The sequence below is a fragment of the Eschrichtius robustus genome, chromosome 15 (assembly GCF_028021215.1).
Source record: "Eschrichtius robustus isolate mEscRob2 chromosome 15, mEscRob2.pri, whole genome shotgun sequence".
Classification (NCBI taxonomy): Eukaryota; Metazoa; Chordata; class Mammalia; order Artiodactyla; family Eschrichtiidae; genus Eschrichtius; species Eschrichtius robustus.
This window is the reverse complement of record NC_090838.1, coordinates 586,654-601,925: the sequence shown is the minus strand read 5'-3', so window position 1 is coordinate 601,925 and position 15,272 is coordinate 586,654.

Here is a 15,272-nt window from a genome sequence, read left to right as displayed (position 1 = left end):
TGGCAACCACTGACCCCTCCCTCAAAAATGACTTCAATTTCTTCCTTATTCCATTTAAATTATAAAATCCACCACTGTCATCAGTCTCTTACGAACATTCCTAACTTCCCCCAGTTTTTCTCGCTGTCATACTTGCCTCGTGAAACCACAGACCTGGTTAAGCCCAACTATCCACCTGTCCCTTACCTTTCCCCAAACACCTGAACCCCGTGAGGGAAAGCCACAGAGCCCTGCCGACTGGTCTGTTTCCATCCAGGACCACATCTCAAGCAGGCACGCAGTCACTCCTGTGGTTCGGCCACCCCTCCTGGTGGGTTTGACTTCCAGGCTCTAAAACAACTTCCCTACTCTCTCCTTCCCATATTCCCTCTCTCTCTCTCTCTCCCTTTCCCTCCACCTCCATTCACTCTGCTGCAGATATTCTCTCTAATTCAAAGAGAAACTAGAAACAATTAGATAGGAGCTACCTTATGTGTCTCCCACCCTATAATCAAATCCGCCCACCTTCTGTTCCCTCCACAGACACTTTCTGCTGCCCTTCTCAGGGGACATGCCCTGCCTTATGGAAGATAGTCCGCCCCACCCCAATTGCTAAGGAACCTGTCACTTTCGCCTTTTCCTGCATATCCCTTCCTCCCCCCCATACCCCCTCCCTCATCCTCCGGAGGAATTGCCCATTTTCAGCTCCCTCCCACACCAGATTCTCAAAGAGCTTTAACTCCCCACCTCAGGCTCTCCTCCATCCTCTCAGGCTGGCTTTATCCACCTGCCACCAGGAGTCAGCCTCCTTCAGGGCTCCCTGACAGCCCCCCTCCACCCAGACATTCAGGGTCCCGCACGGATCTGATCAAACTTGAGTGAATATCAACCTGAAAAATCAATTAATGAAAAATGACGAAGTCTTTGTAGTTACTTGAAGGCCCAGTTACAAGTTGATCCTCAGAAAATGAAAACCAGAGTTCTTTTTCCTGGAAATTTTAAGAAAGGGGCCAACAGTCAGGATTAACCTGGACAAAGGGAAACATACACTTTCAGTTCCATTGCTCCTAAGCCAGGTCAGTGGTGTTTCCCTGCTCCTCTTTGGAGAAGAAGGCCTGGTCTCTGCGTCTTCAGAAGTCACAGCGGCGGAAGAGGCACCGTCCCTATCTGCTCACAGGACAGCTCTGTGGGCAGCCGTGCACTTACCCGGTCATTCCAATAACTTTCAGTGCTGGTATCATAGTCCCAATCTGAGGAAGAAAACCAGGGCTTGAGAGGTTGATATGTAAGCCTTTGACTCAGCAATACCACATGTAAGAATTTATCATAGTACGTGATAAAAATAATTGTGCACACACACACGTGTACATACAGCACTGCTCATTACAGCCTTACTAAGACAGAAGAATATCAGAACACCATCTTTATACATAAAAAGGGATTAATTAAATAAAATGTCATCCGTACACATTTTTTATGAAGCTGTTACCAAGAATGAGGTATATTTACATTTATGTCTAGTAGACAAAGTCTACAATATGTTAAGAGAAAACAAAGTTATAAAATGTACATATTGAATAATACACTTTATGAAAAAAACGTAGTAGCATTTACGTAATAGAGCATGCATATAAGTAAGGTGTGCTCTGGGGCAGGCTCAGGATAACCCCAAGTCCTCCGGGCGAGGAGAGGCGTGTTGGCAGCCTGGCTGCAGTCAGGGTACCAGCGCCTGAGAAGGAGGTGTGTGTACGCGCGTTGGCATCTGTACTTCCATAGACGTGGGGATGGTGGCTGCCTTGGAAATGTATGTGATTATGAAGAATACTTTTATTTCATCCTTCATAAAATTTGTAGTTTTCACTTTTCAAAGAGAAAAACTAGTATCTGTATATCAATACAGTTCTATATGCTATCAGTACCATATAGCTTTATATGTGGTATACATATGGTAAATACTACATGATAATCACTATACAGAAATAAGTTTTTTCCTTTGGAAAAATACATGTTCATGTATATTCAACTGAACTCTACAGCAAGTTTCCAAACATGATTTAGTACGCATACTGTTTCATTGGGGACTATTACTTACAACTCCTTATGAAATTTTATGTAAAATACAGATTTTTATTTCAAGTCATTTATTCTCTTTGACTTTCATTAAAATATCAGTATTTTGTAAGTCTCTCTCTATACACACACACACATATATATAATATGGGAAAAGTGGCAAGTATTTAACACATCATGAATGTTTTTGCACAGAGAGTGAATATCAATTGGGATTTTCTCCAACAACTAAGATTTTGGTGCATCTCGGGAAACTCTGAACTCTCTGATCCATGGTGAGTGGCTACAAGATATTGACAAGCTTTGATTCCCCTGTGAACCTCCGAAGGTTAATTTACCCATAGATCCACCCAACTGAATAAATACTCTTGAGATTGTTTATACAAATCACCACCACAGAAGTAACTCCCACCTCAGACGTGGCCCAGCCGTGATGCTTACTCCCCACCTGGTCCCGGAGCTGGTCCCTCACTTTCCACTTCCCTGGTGAGGTGACCTGGGACTTTCCACTTCCCTGGTGAGGTGACCTGGGAAGAAGGATGCAGGTAATTTGCAGAGGTCTCCTGGTCTGAGGGCAGGGAGGGAGTCACACCCAGTAGTCACGTTTGGAGCCCCGGCTCTGAAACCCCTCCATATTGACCCTGGAGGACACGCATTTTTAAACACGAGATTGTGAGGTTTAAAAGAGACAATTCCCTTTCTCTTTTAAAAATGACAGTGAGAGTAGATTTATTTTTATTTTAAAAGTCCTTTTGATAAAAATAAAAGAATACTTTTTTAAATGTCATAAAATGTATGCCAAACATACCAAATGCAAATACTCAGTTGTTTTGCTCTCCCATTAAATTTTTTTAACATCTTTTTTTCATTTTTTTTGAAGTATAGTTGACATACGATATTATAGTAGTTTCAGATGCACAACAAAGAGATTTGACATTTATTTACATTACGAATCGATCACCACTATGTTTAGTAACCATACATCACCTTGTAAAGTTATTATAATATAACTGACTATATTCCCTGTTCTGTGTATTACATCCCCATGACGTATTCATTTTATAACTGGAAGTTTGTCCTTCTTAATCCCTTTCACCTACTTCACTCATTCCCCCACCCCCATCCCCTCTGGCAACCATCTGTTTATTCTCTGTGTCTATGAGTCTTTTTTCATTTTGTATTGTTTGTTCATTTGTTTTGCTTTGGGCTTTTCTTTCAGATTCCGCATATAAGTGAGAACACAACATATTTGTCTTTCTCTGTCTGACTTATTTCCCTTAGCATAATACTCTTTATATCCATCCATCCTGTCACAGATGGTGAGATTTCATTCTTCATTCTTTTTTATGGCTGAGTAATATTCCATTATTAATATTCTGGCATATATAAATATATATATATGTATTTCACATCTTCTTTATCCATTCTTCTGTTTATGGGCACTTAGGTTGCTTCCATATCTTGCCTATTGTAAATAATGCTGTAATGAACACTGGGGTGTGGATATCTATTAGAATTAGAGTTTTCATTTTCTTCAGATAAATACCCAGAGGTGGAATTGCTGGATCCTATAGTAATTCTATTTTTAATTTTTTGAGGAAACTCCATACTGTTTTCCACAGTGGCTGTACCATTTACATACCCACCGACAACGCACAAAAGTTTCCTTTTCTCTACATTCAATCCTGAGAGATTTACCAGCCTTTATTTACTGACATGTACATCACTATTTGTTTATTATTTTATTTCTACAATTATAATTTTTCTCTAATCCACGTATAGTTCTGTTTCAGTGGGATTTCTAAAAGGATGGAAAATGTGTGAATGATCACCCTGTCATATTCTAGGATTGTTTTTATTGCTTCGGATTTAGGTTGACAGGCTTGAGCTGGTAATACACAACTCCTCTTAAATAATCGACATTGGTTTGTTGAGGGACTTTCTTTATATCACAATAATTCCTCTTCTTTTATCTCCATGCCCATCCCCTATCTTACATGCATATTTATTTATACATGTATTTCTTTAGAATTATGTAGTGGGGTGTGTGTGTGTGGTATTTTGCTATAGAAGTCATTCTATATCTAACATTCTCCACCTTACTATGTTTTTAGAACTATTTTTCTAAACCTAGTAAAATTTTATTTTTTATTGGAGTATAGTTGCTTTACAATGTTGTGTTAGTTTCTGCTGTACAGCACAGTGAATCAGCTATATGTATATCCCCTCCTTTTTGGATTTCTTTCCCATTTAGTTCACTGCAGAGCATTGAGTAGAGTTCCCCATGCTATACAATAGGTTCTCATTAGTTATCTATTTTATACATAGTATCAATAGTGTATATATGTCAATCCCAATCTCCCAGTTCATCCCACCCCCCTTCCCCCGTTGGTATCCATGCGTTTGTTCTCTACATCTGTGTCTCTATTTCTGCTTTGCAAATAAGTTCATCTATACCATTTTCTAGATTCCACATATTTGCAATAATGTACGATATTTGTTTTTCTCTTTCTGATTTACTTCACTCTGTATGGCAGTCTCTAGGTCCATCCACGTCTCTGCAATGGCACAATTTCATTCCTTTTTATGGCTGAGTAATATTCTGTTGTATATATGTACCACATCTTCTTTATCCATTCCTCTGTTGATGGACATTTAGGTTGTTTCCATGACCTGGCTATTGTAAATAGTGCTGCAATGAACATTAGGGTGCATGTGTCTTTTTGAATTATGGTTTTCTCCAGGTATATGCCCAGTAGTGGGATTGCTGGGTCGTATGCTAGTTCTATTTTTAGTTTTTTAAGGAACCTCCATACTGTTCTGCATAGTGGCTGTATCAGTTTACATTCCCACCAACAGTGTAAGAGGGTTCCCTTTTCTCCACACCCTCTCCAGCATTTACTGTTTGTAGATTTTTTGATGATGGTCATTCTGACCAGTGTGAAGTGATACCTCATTGTAGTTTTGATTTGCATTTCTCTAATAATTAGTGATGTTGACCAACTTTTCATGTGCCTCTTGGCCATCTGTATGTCTTCTTTGGAGAAACGTCTGTTTAGGTCTTCTGCCCATTTTTTTGATTGGGTTGGGTTTTTTTTTTGATATTGAGCTGCTTTAATATGACATATAAACAATGCATTATCTCAATTACTTCATAAAATTCCACTATTTTACTTATCAATTTGCCAGATAAATAAATGACAAATATTTAGTTTATCTATGAATTTTGCTGCTGTAGCAACCTTGTGATTAAAATCCCTTTCACTTTTTCTCCTTGTGTATGCCTGAGGAGCGTCTTTGAAACAGGTATATCACTTAGTATTAACAAATTACCCAGAAAATCCTGTACAAAATTTATCATTGTTGTTCATCCTTCCCACACATTAAAAAAAATCCAAACCCAGCCTTCAAATCTGTCTCATAAACAATCGCTTTGCTTGCCCAGCGATCTTTTTGCCTGTTGCTCCCATTCTTCCAAATTACTACACTTCAGAATTTCAGATAATGGGAACTTTGATTGTAAAATGAGTCAGTGCAACAAATAAAGAACAATGGAAAACTCGTTGCAAATTTATTTCTAAAGAAGGAGGACATGAATTTTGAATGTTGAAAGGTATTTACAGTTTTTGTGAAAAGGCTTCAGAACATGGAAGCTTAACTCCTTTTCTTAAGTGGTCAATGATTTGAATTAAAAAAGTGGAGCCCGAAATGTTGCACTGCTCTCTCAAAACTTTGCAGAGTGTTTGGTGTGATGCATGATAGTGGTGTGCTGGGGAGGACAGAAATTGTTGCTGCATGGACCTAATGTCACCACCCCATAGAATACCTTCAATGGTGACAATAATTGATTTTAGGGGCAACTAAGGTTCTCCTGAGCTTTCTATACAATGGGCCAGAAGCTAAGTGTCGTCTGTGGATGAGCTCACGGTATTTTCTCTGGAGCCCTGTGAGCTCAATGCCAGTCTCATCCCATTTTACAGATGAGGGGTGGAGGCCTGTTTTGGCCCAGGGCTGGTGAGCAGGGACCTGCGGTTGGAGCACAGTGTGTGGCCTTAGGACGGAGCCCTATGTGCTGTCTGTGCGCCTGACTAATGAATCAACGTACTTTATTTCTTGAACTTCGATTTCAAAGCCAAAATCCTAACGCCTACTTTGGAGAGTTGTTATAATGACTAATTTGTAAAATGTCTGGTGTCATCTGGAATATAAAAGGAGCTCAATAAATTTACTCACTATAATTATTACAAATTTCATCAATTGCTATGACAATTAGTCGTATTGTAGACATAATAGCTGCCATTACAGATAGACTGGGAGTCCTGACCTGACTCAGAGAAGTGTCACATCCTCTCCCCTTAAACACAAATGACTTCTCCCTCAGAAAGTGTGCTGTAACGTTAAAAAGAAATCAATCTACAGTGTTGCCCACAATTCTTTGCTTTTAATGGGCTCTTCATTTCGTTACGTATTATGATAATTCTGCTAATTCGCCCTTCAGTAAACTACAACGTGAAAACTCAATAGAAGAAAGTATTGTTTGCCTTAGCAAAAATTAGCCTCTGGCATACAACCAGACACAAAAAACTATCTATTTGGCATGGGATTTGCAAACAAGTTTTCCTAGTAGTAATTCTCAGACTCTGTATTAGAGCCCCTTCTAGTTTATTGAAAGTAATTCTGATCTGCTGTGAGTATAACTCCTACTTAGTTGTGGCTGGAGCTCACAAAGGCAGCCTGTTCTGTAAGAGTTGATAAGCTTATAAGCAGAACACCAACCCCCAAAGGATTTTGTTAATTTGGAGATCTTTAATGTTTTTTAATTGCCTGATAATATTTTTTGAACTGATTTTAAGAATTACCTTTTAAAAATCATTTTTTCCCCATTTCCTTGGTTAAGATGGTGGAAAAAATAGAAAGGACTGAGCTATACTTTTCTTGAGCTAGAAATTGCCATCAGCTTGAGTTTTCAGATGTTGCATTACTACGAAGCACGGTTATTTCTCAACATGTTTTTTACATGCCGAGTAGGAATGTGTTAAGGTGAGTGTGGAGGAGTGCTATTTTGCTGCCCTAGAGGGTTTTTGTTGTTGTGGGTTTGTTTCATTTTGTATATTTTTATAATTGCCTAAGTCCAGCTGAAAAAGCATAAGATATATGGTTGTAGATTATAACACACACCTCTGTCCTGCAGGCAAATATTGCCCAAAGTACAAATAAATGAGAGGTCTTTTATTAGAAAAAGTACATAACTATAAAATGGCTAATACATTTGCTCTGTAAATTGAGAATAGAAATTCAGGATAAATTCAGGCTGGTTTCAAGAAATCCTCCTCCCAGATACTTCTGTGCTAGCTCTTTCCCTCATTCTGTAGCCATTTGTAAACACCTTTAGGCTGGTACTTATTAAAAATGATCTTGTGTTAGTGTAAATTATGCACACACACTCACATGCACACACATGAACACGCACAGATGCACATGCATACACATTCACGTGCCCTGGAAGTGAAGACAGGCCTGGAGGTGAGGACAGACTGGGTCTGGCAGTGTCAACAAAGGCTCGTCCTAAAGGAACCCCGGCCACTTCTGCCAACACTCAGCGTCCACGGTTAGTCCTGTGACCCCTCCCTGCCCAGGTGGGCACCGGCCCTGTGCCCTGGCCGGCAGGAGCAGTGACCAATTCCAAAGTCACCCAGGTGAGCGGCACAGCTTCACACGCTTTCAAAGGCCGAACGGGCTCCTGCATGTCCCAGGACAGCAGGACGCCCCCTCAGACCCTGGGGTTGGAAGCCCGACTTGGCATCAGGAGGTTTCACGCTGCTGCCTCTTGTTCAGGTACTGCTGCGGCAGCTCTCGGCCTGCAGACCTGGATCTGCTTCTTAAGGAGAAGGTTCCCTTCCCTCCTCTCCTCTCCGTGCAGCCGGACAGGAGCAAACTCACTGCCTTGAGCACCCTCAGAGGGAGAAGCACCCAGGTCAGGGCCCTCCGCCCGGGAGGACGGGTCCTCAATGAGTCCCCATTTTGTTCCCTGACAGACACTCCCTTTTGCATGTGACCTGCGGCTGCACTTCGGGGACGCCTTTGGTTTTGCATCCTCACCTCTGGCGCGGCCTGTGACCCCCAACCTGCCTCCCCCAAGCCTGCCCCGCTGTGGGAGAGCGATCGAGCATCATTTAAATTCTCTGGCACTCGCAGACCTTCTTCAGGCTCAGGGTTTCCTCTACAATCAACTATTTCAAACTCTTGGCGAGCTTCTTATTTGGGGCTCCTTGCGACAATAGCTACACTCTGGTATTAGGGCCACCCAGCAGGTGTGTGGGAAGCACATCTTTAGCCCATTTCCTGGAGACAGACGTGTAATTGAGGAGACGCCGAGGGTACCATCCCACCATTGAAATTAACCACCTCCCTGCCAGGCTGTGCATCACAGGTTGGCTGCTAAAATTATCTACATTCCAACTTCTGTAAGTGATGGTCTTACTAAGTATTCATCACTGCAGAACAATTTCCCGTGGCCGCTGTCACAGACTGCCACAACCTTGGTGGCTTTCGTTGGTTCATAAACTGGCCCCGTCCCCAAGAGGGCAGGGAGAGACCGAAGAAACTGGCAGACCTCCAGACTGGGGGTGGCAGCTGTAACCAGCGGGGGGCTTACTTATGAGGCTTGCCTTGGACTGCAAGACAAGTGGCTATCTGCAGCCACCCCCAGATTTTAGAAGTTTATAGAGGGCTTACCTGGGTTCCATCAGGTTCACTGTCCAGACGGCCTCGACCTCGAGGCTGTGTCTAGGGTGGGGATGGTGCAAACATCCCAAGGTCAGGGGTGAGGAGCCCCAGTTGCCCGGGACCAACTCGTGGGTCCTCTCAATTACCTTCTCCATCAGCTTTGAAACAGTACAGATCTAATTCTTACAGTTCTGCAGGCCAGGGTCCAAGGGGATTTACAGTCTAACAGCCAGGTGTTGGTGGGCTGCCCTCCTTCCACAGGTGCCAGGGGAGGGTCCAGCTCCCAGGGGCTGCCGTGCTGTCTGCGTCCTGGCCCTCCTCCCACCTGGGCCAGGAGCACTGCCTCACCTGCATCACCCGGACTTTGACATGTTGCCCTCTCATCACATACGTGGACTTGTGATCACACTGCCCGCACCCCCTCCCTGACAGTCCGGGATGACCTCCCTTCTCAAGGTCAGCTGACCACTGGCCACAGTTCCGTCTGCAACCTTCACTTGCTTTGCCACGTTACGCACGTAACCACGGGCCTCGAGCAGGACGTGCATGTGTTTGGGGACCAATTATTCCACCTGCGGCTTGCTTTCTTCCCTCCATGCTTTTAAAATAATTTTTTTTGATCACCCTCAATGGACATCCCACTTGTGGTCCCATTTTTTATTTCAGTCAGGGTAGGTCTACAGTATTAACCACCACCCCCAAATCTGCATCCCTCACACAATGAAGATTTAATTCCTGATCCAGCTGCATGTACACGCGTGTGGGCCTCACCAGAGGAAAAGAGCCCTGACACCACTCACACTGGCCCTGAACGGGCATCCTTGCCCAGATCTGGTCATGGGCCCCTCTGCCACCGTCTGACATTGACACTAATGACACCACATCTGGCACCTTGTCTTTGCTGAGACAATATTTTAGTTCTTTAAGCAACCTTTAAAGCTATCATTCTGCTCTTGTTATAGATTGTATTGTCAGCTTATGCTATGTTATCTTTCTTTTTCATAATATGATTTCAATTAATATACTGATCTCTCTAATCTTCAAATTTCTTATTCTATTTTTTTCAGATATGTTTTCCTTAATCCTTCTTAATTGTAAGGTTCTTAGCTCCTGTTTTTAATCTTTAATTCTACCCACTGCTCTCATTTTAACTTTTCTCTCATTAATATTCCAACTATTTAATTATAATATTGTATCATTTATTTACTGAGTTCCTAGATTTTTATCTCGAAGTTCATTTACTTTAGATCTCGTTATTATTTTTCTTTTACCCAACCGTTAGTCTATTACGCCCTTACTTCTCTTATTTTCAAATTGTACTAATTACCTTTACTTTGAATTTTATTTTAAATAACTTTTTTTATGTGTGAATATGGAAAACGTCGTTAACGGATATTACTTCTCTTCATCACAGCTTGTTCTTTCTTTAGGGAAGGAGCTAACCTTTTCCATAACGTAATTCATGGTCCCTCATACGGTGGCCATGTTGAAACAGTCATTTCTACTGCACGATCCACGGCCTGGTGGGTGGAAGTTTACCCCTCCAGCTTTACAAAATTTACATCACAGATGTAAGAAATGAGGAGGAGGAGACCCGTAGAGAGAGAGCAGACATTAAAAATAAAGAATGGAAGTTGTTTACCCAAAATTTTCTTTGGGAACAAGCCCTGGACTAAATCTCTTTCAAGGGTTTTGTGCAATACCTTTTAAAGAAAGCAGAAAACTTCCGCACCCCAGGCTCTGGGAGGGGAAGTTTCGTTAAAAGGCACCTGTTCTAAATGGTTGTCTTCCGCCTTCTGTGTCCTCATGCTGCTTTAACAAAGCACAACACACTGGGCGGCTTAGAACAACAGACCTTAAGGTCTTATAAGTCTGGAGGCTACAAGCCCAAAGTCAAGGTGTAGGCAGGGCCGTGCCCTCCTGAGACCCTCCCCTTCTGACCTTCTGGGGACACCTCCTGGGAAGCATAGCTCCAGCATCACGCGGCTTCTCGTAAGGACACCAGACCTACTGGATTAGGGCCCACGCCACTCCAGGGTGACTCATCTTAGCTAACAGTACTTCCATTGACCCTGTTTCCAAATAAGGTTGCATCCACGGATATTAGGGGCGAGGACTTCAACATCTCTTATGGAGACACAGATCAGTCCACAACATACATCAAGGTGGTGATTTCCAGATACCAGATTAACACCGACATCGAGTCATTTGTGGTGAGGAACACGCTGGCGAGAACTTCATCCTGAACACAGAAGCTGGCGACTCATCCGTGGCCGAGGCTGGACCCTGCACAGCTGGTCCGAGTTTTTTTTTTTTTTTTTTTTTTTGAAGCTTTGGAAGCCATTTTATTTTTCTTTAATCATTCGTTTACCTCAGTTAATTTTAAAATCTTATTTTGCAGAGAGGCAATTTTAGGCTCCTGATAATATTTGGAAGCCTCAAAACACCAGTCAAAACAAGCATTCGATTCAGTTTTGGAAATTTTAGAGCTATGGTTGTCCAATTCAGTTTTGTTTTTTTTTTTTAACATCTTTATTGGAGTATAATTGCTTTACAATGGTGTGTTGGTTTCTGCTGTATAACAAAGGGAATCAGCTATATATATACATATATTCCCTTTTCTCCTCCCTCTCGCGTCTCCCTCCCACTCTCCCTACCTGAGTTTTAACTGGTGCCCCTGAGGCTGCTGGTGGGGAAGCAAGCAGAGCGCTGGCCGCGAGCCGTGTGGCTGTGAGGACTCTGAAAACCACAGAGCGCTTCAGATGCACCAATGGGAAGGTCAGCAAAAAGGCCCTGGAATGTGGACAACCCTTCACTTAATCTCATTCCTTACAGCCAAACCCATTTTTTTAATACCTACGTGAAACAGAAAAGTGAATGCATTCATTAGCATGACCCAGAGGTAGAGCCCGTTTACAGCATATAAAAACAAGCGCAAACTGAATTCTATTGTTCCAAGATCTTTGCTTAACTGATGACCTTGACAACTATTTTGAAGGTCACGCACCACAATACATAATTACTCTTGCCATAAAAGTGTATGTCGGAATCATAACTGTATTTAATTGAAAGTGTACATCTTTTTTAATCTTAAAGATGATATAGGTGTATTCTTAGTTTATCCAGAGTAAATCAGTGTAAGAAATTTAGAAAATTTAAATTATCTAGATTTGTCATGAGAAAACTCAGACCTCATAACAGCTTAAATGAAAAATTATAATATATTGCACAGACTTTTTAAATCAAAATTATCAAACCAAATTGATCTGTCCAAGGCTTATCTTCGTTTGAATCGATTTCTTATGGGAAAAAATACTTCCATGCTAGCAGTTTCTCAAAAGTTTGCTCTTTTTATTTTTTTTCATTGAAGTCTAGTACACTTCAAGTGTTAGCAGTTCCGTTTTTTTTTTTTTTTTGTAAATGTTCTTGGAATTCAAGGAATATTAGATTTATGCAAACACTTATTAGTCTAAAACCAGCCGGAGAAGGGCTCCTTTATTTCAAGGGGCTCCATAGTCTAATTTATTGATTACTCTGGAGGCAGGACTATCTCACAGTGGCAGGTGAGGCCTTTTTCTGACTACAGGTGTGCAGACTCGCAGGGCACCTGCAGCGGCTTCGGCTTCTCAAGTTCAGCCTGGGGTGGAGAAACACAGACACACCGCAAGGCACGTCCGTCCGTATCCCTCTCTGCCGTGTCCAGACAGTCCTTGTCCAGACACAGACCAGACGGCAGACTCGCAAATCCTCCGCTGTTGCTGCCGACGGACCTCGTCACAAGCCGGCTCCTTGCCCTCCGCTGCCCCCAGCTGAGAACAAGTCATCGAGCACGCCCGACCAGGACCAGCGAGGAAGCCTGGGGGGGGCAGGCCTAGCGTCGCTCAGGCTGTGGCTCTGAAGGCCCTTTGTCCACAACCAGCGGACTTTGAGTGAAGGAGACTTTCCTCCGTAATGTGGGTGGGAGGGCTTGAGAGCAAAAGCTGCGGTCTCCCAAAGAAGAAATTCTCCCTGAAACACCCAATCCCGGCTGCTGGCCTGCCCTCCAGACTCCAGACTGCCTCAGCCATCTCCCTCTTTGTTCCTCTCTCTCAGCACACGTAGGGACCCAAGGTTTCAGCAGGGGAGACAAATCGAATTGACTATCTGACCTTCGCCGCACTTCACACTGCCGACTTTATTCTCACCACGGACTCTACAGTTTATATCTGGTAAGTTGTACGGAGTCGGGCCTGAGTTTGCTTCCTAGGGCTACTGCTTATCAGCTCTGTGCTCTTAATGTATTTCACATCTTCTCCTTTAGTTTTATCACCTGTAAAATGGAGGCGAATCCACTTCATAGAGATTTTCAAATATTGACATGAAGCAGTGCAGGCAAAGCACTTAGCCATGAAATAAGCATGTCATGGAGCAAGTGCTCAGGAGATGTCAGCAGCCCTCACACCTCCTGCTGCTGTTGGTCTGATTACATGTGCAATATATACGTATTATTACCACTTGCATCTCTTCAAAAAAGTTGGGATAAATTAAATGTCCAATATTATGTTTTAAAGCCTCACTAGAAAGAATCTGATGGATTTGCTATTCTCTATTCCCCCAATTTTTGTGACTTTTCTCTCCCTACGTTTTATGATAAAATCACTGATTTGTTTGTTCAGTAATTCTTTGCAAATAAGACTAACAGAAATAGATGTTCTTTCACTGGGCAAAGGGGATCATAGGAAGGAAGTTTATTGATTTTGGCTATTTTGTCTTTGGGGAGGAAAAACGTAATTGTTTCTTGGCAGAGTTTAGTCTGCTTCCGTCCAGGGTCGCTGAGCCTCACTCACCCGAACTCTGAAGCCGGGAAGAGAGGAGAGTTAACCCTTCAAAGGTCTTACTGATACTGAAAAGTGCCGTGATGCTTTGGACAGAGGAAGGCCAGATGTAAGGGCCAGAAGAGAGAGAGAGCCCCTTTGACTCTGCTTTGAGGGTTATCCTGACTTCACTGCATCCTCTGCACTGCTAGGAATTTGCCCTGGAGCGTGGAGCAACTCGCTGGACCACCGTCGTGATCTAGCTGAGATGGGGAATCAGTGTCTCTTCCCATCATGGGGAACAGAGAATAGCGACGCCTCCTCGAGAAGGGACGGCTGTCTCGGGGGCGTCCTCCGAGGTCCAGGGCGGCAGTGCTGCTGTTGGGTTCTCTTCCTGATTAGTTCTCTCTTGGCAGTTCCACTGAAATGTCAGAGTAGAAGCTCATTTCTGAAATACGGAAACGGCGTGAGCGTGGGTAGACCTTGGTCTCCCCACAGCAGCGTGGACAGTTTTCGGCATCAGAGCTTACAGTGAGCACAAGTCTCCCAATCGCTGGGATGGATTTCCCAGTTCAGTGGTTACAATTTTCCAAATGACTGAATTTGACGTACAGTTTACCCAGAACCGACAATAACTTTCAGGCTTTTTGATAACAAACCTTCTCAGTTTGGGAATATAGTTTACTTTTTCGACACGGATTGTTGAAGGCTGATTTAATTTGTCTTCTTTAGTAGCCACAGAAAAAGCCTAAGTCCTGTGCTTGTTTAATTATTATTGCTCAGGCCAGCATTTTAGGGGAGAAATAGGCTTTTTGCTGATGTTTGAAGGAAGATTCTGTTATGCCGCTTCTGTTAACCATGGGACAAGTTAAGGAAATGTCTCTCTTTCACGTTGAGTACCCTTAAGTTTACTTCACTGAAGCTAAATATCCTTCAGAGCAAGGAAGGTCCCTAACCCTTGATTTACTTGCCTGATGTTCTAATATGTGTTTTTTGTTTACATCCTCACAAGCATTTTGACCTTTTCCATTTAACAAACAAGGGCTTTATGTTTTCACTTTAGTTTTCCAACACCAGGTATTTTATGTCAAATTCCTGGGCCTTTGACAGCAGCTGTTACAACCAGTAACTGTTGTAACACTGTTCCCTTTCCAGGAGAGCAAGGAAACTGTTCCAAAAAGATTGATTTGCTGATATTTTGCTGTTATAAGACATAGAGTTAAACTGTTAGGAGAAATTCCCAAAGCCAAAAGGAGTTCTGCAAATATTAGCCAACTGCCCTGAAACGTATCTGGCTTTATTAAAATGCCTACAACTCTCCACCCGCCTAATCTCATGGAAACAGAAGTTTGATCTCCTTACTAAGTATGACTTCACTACAAATGCTTTGCATGACTTTATTTAAAAAGTATCAACATTTAAATAGAAGAATCAGTGTGAGTTTTTCACTCTGATTTAATGGAAATGTCAAAGAAAAAATAAAACTATCAAATCTGTACTATTGGAAAATGTCAAACTTATGGACACACACACACACAAAACCATTTCATATATCTTATCTCATTATATGTTTCCAACAGCTTTCGGATGTAAGTAGAAAGGCAGACAGAAGATATATAGCATGGTAAGAACATGAGCCCTCGGGGATGGAAGACCAGGGCATCTTACCAGCAAACACTGAGTTATAAATTTAACGCGCTTATC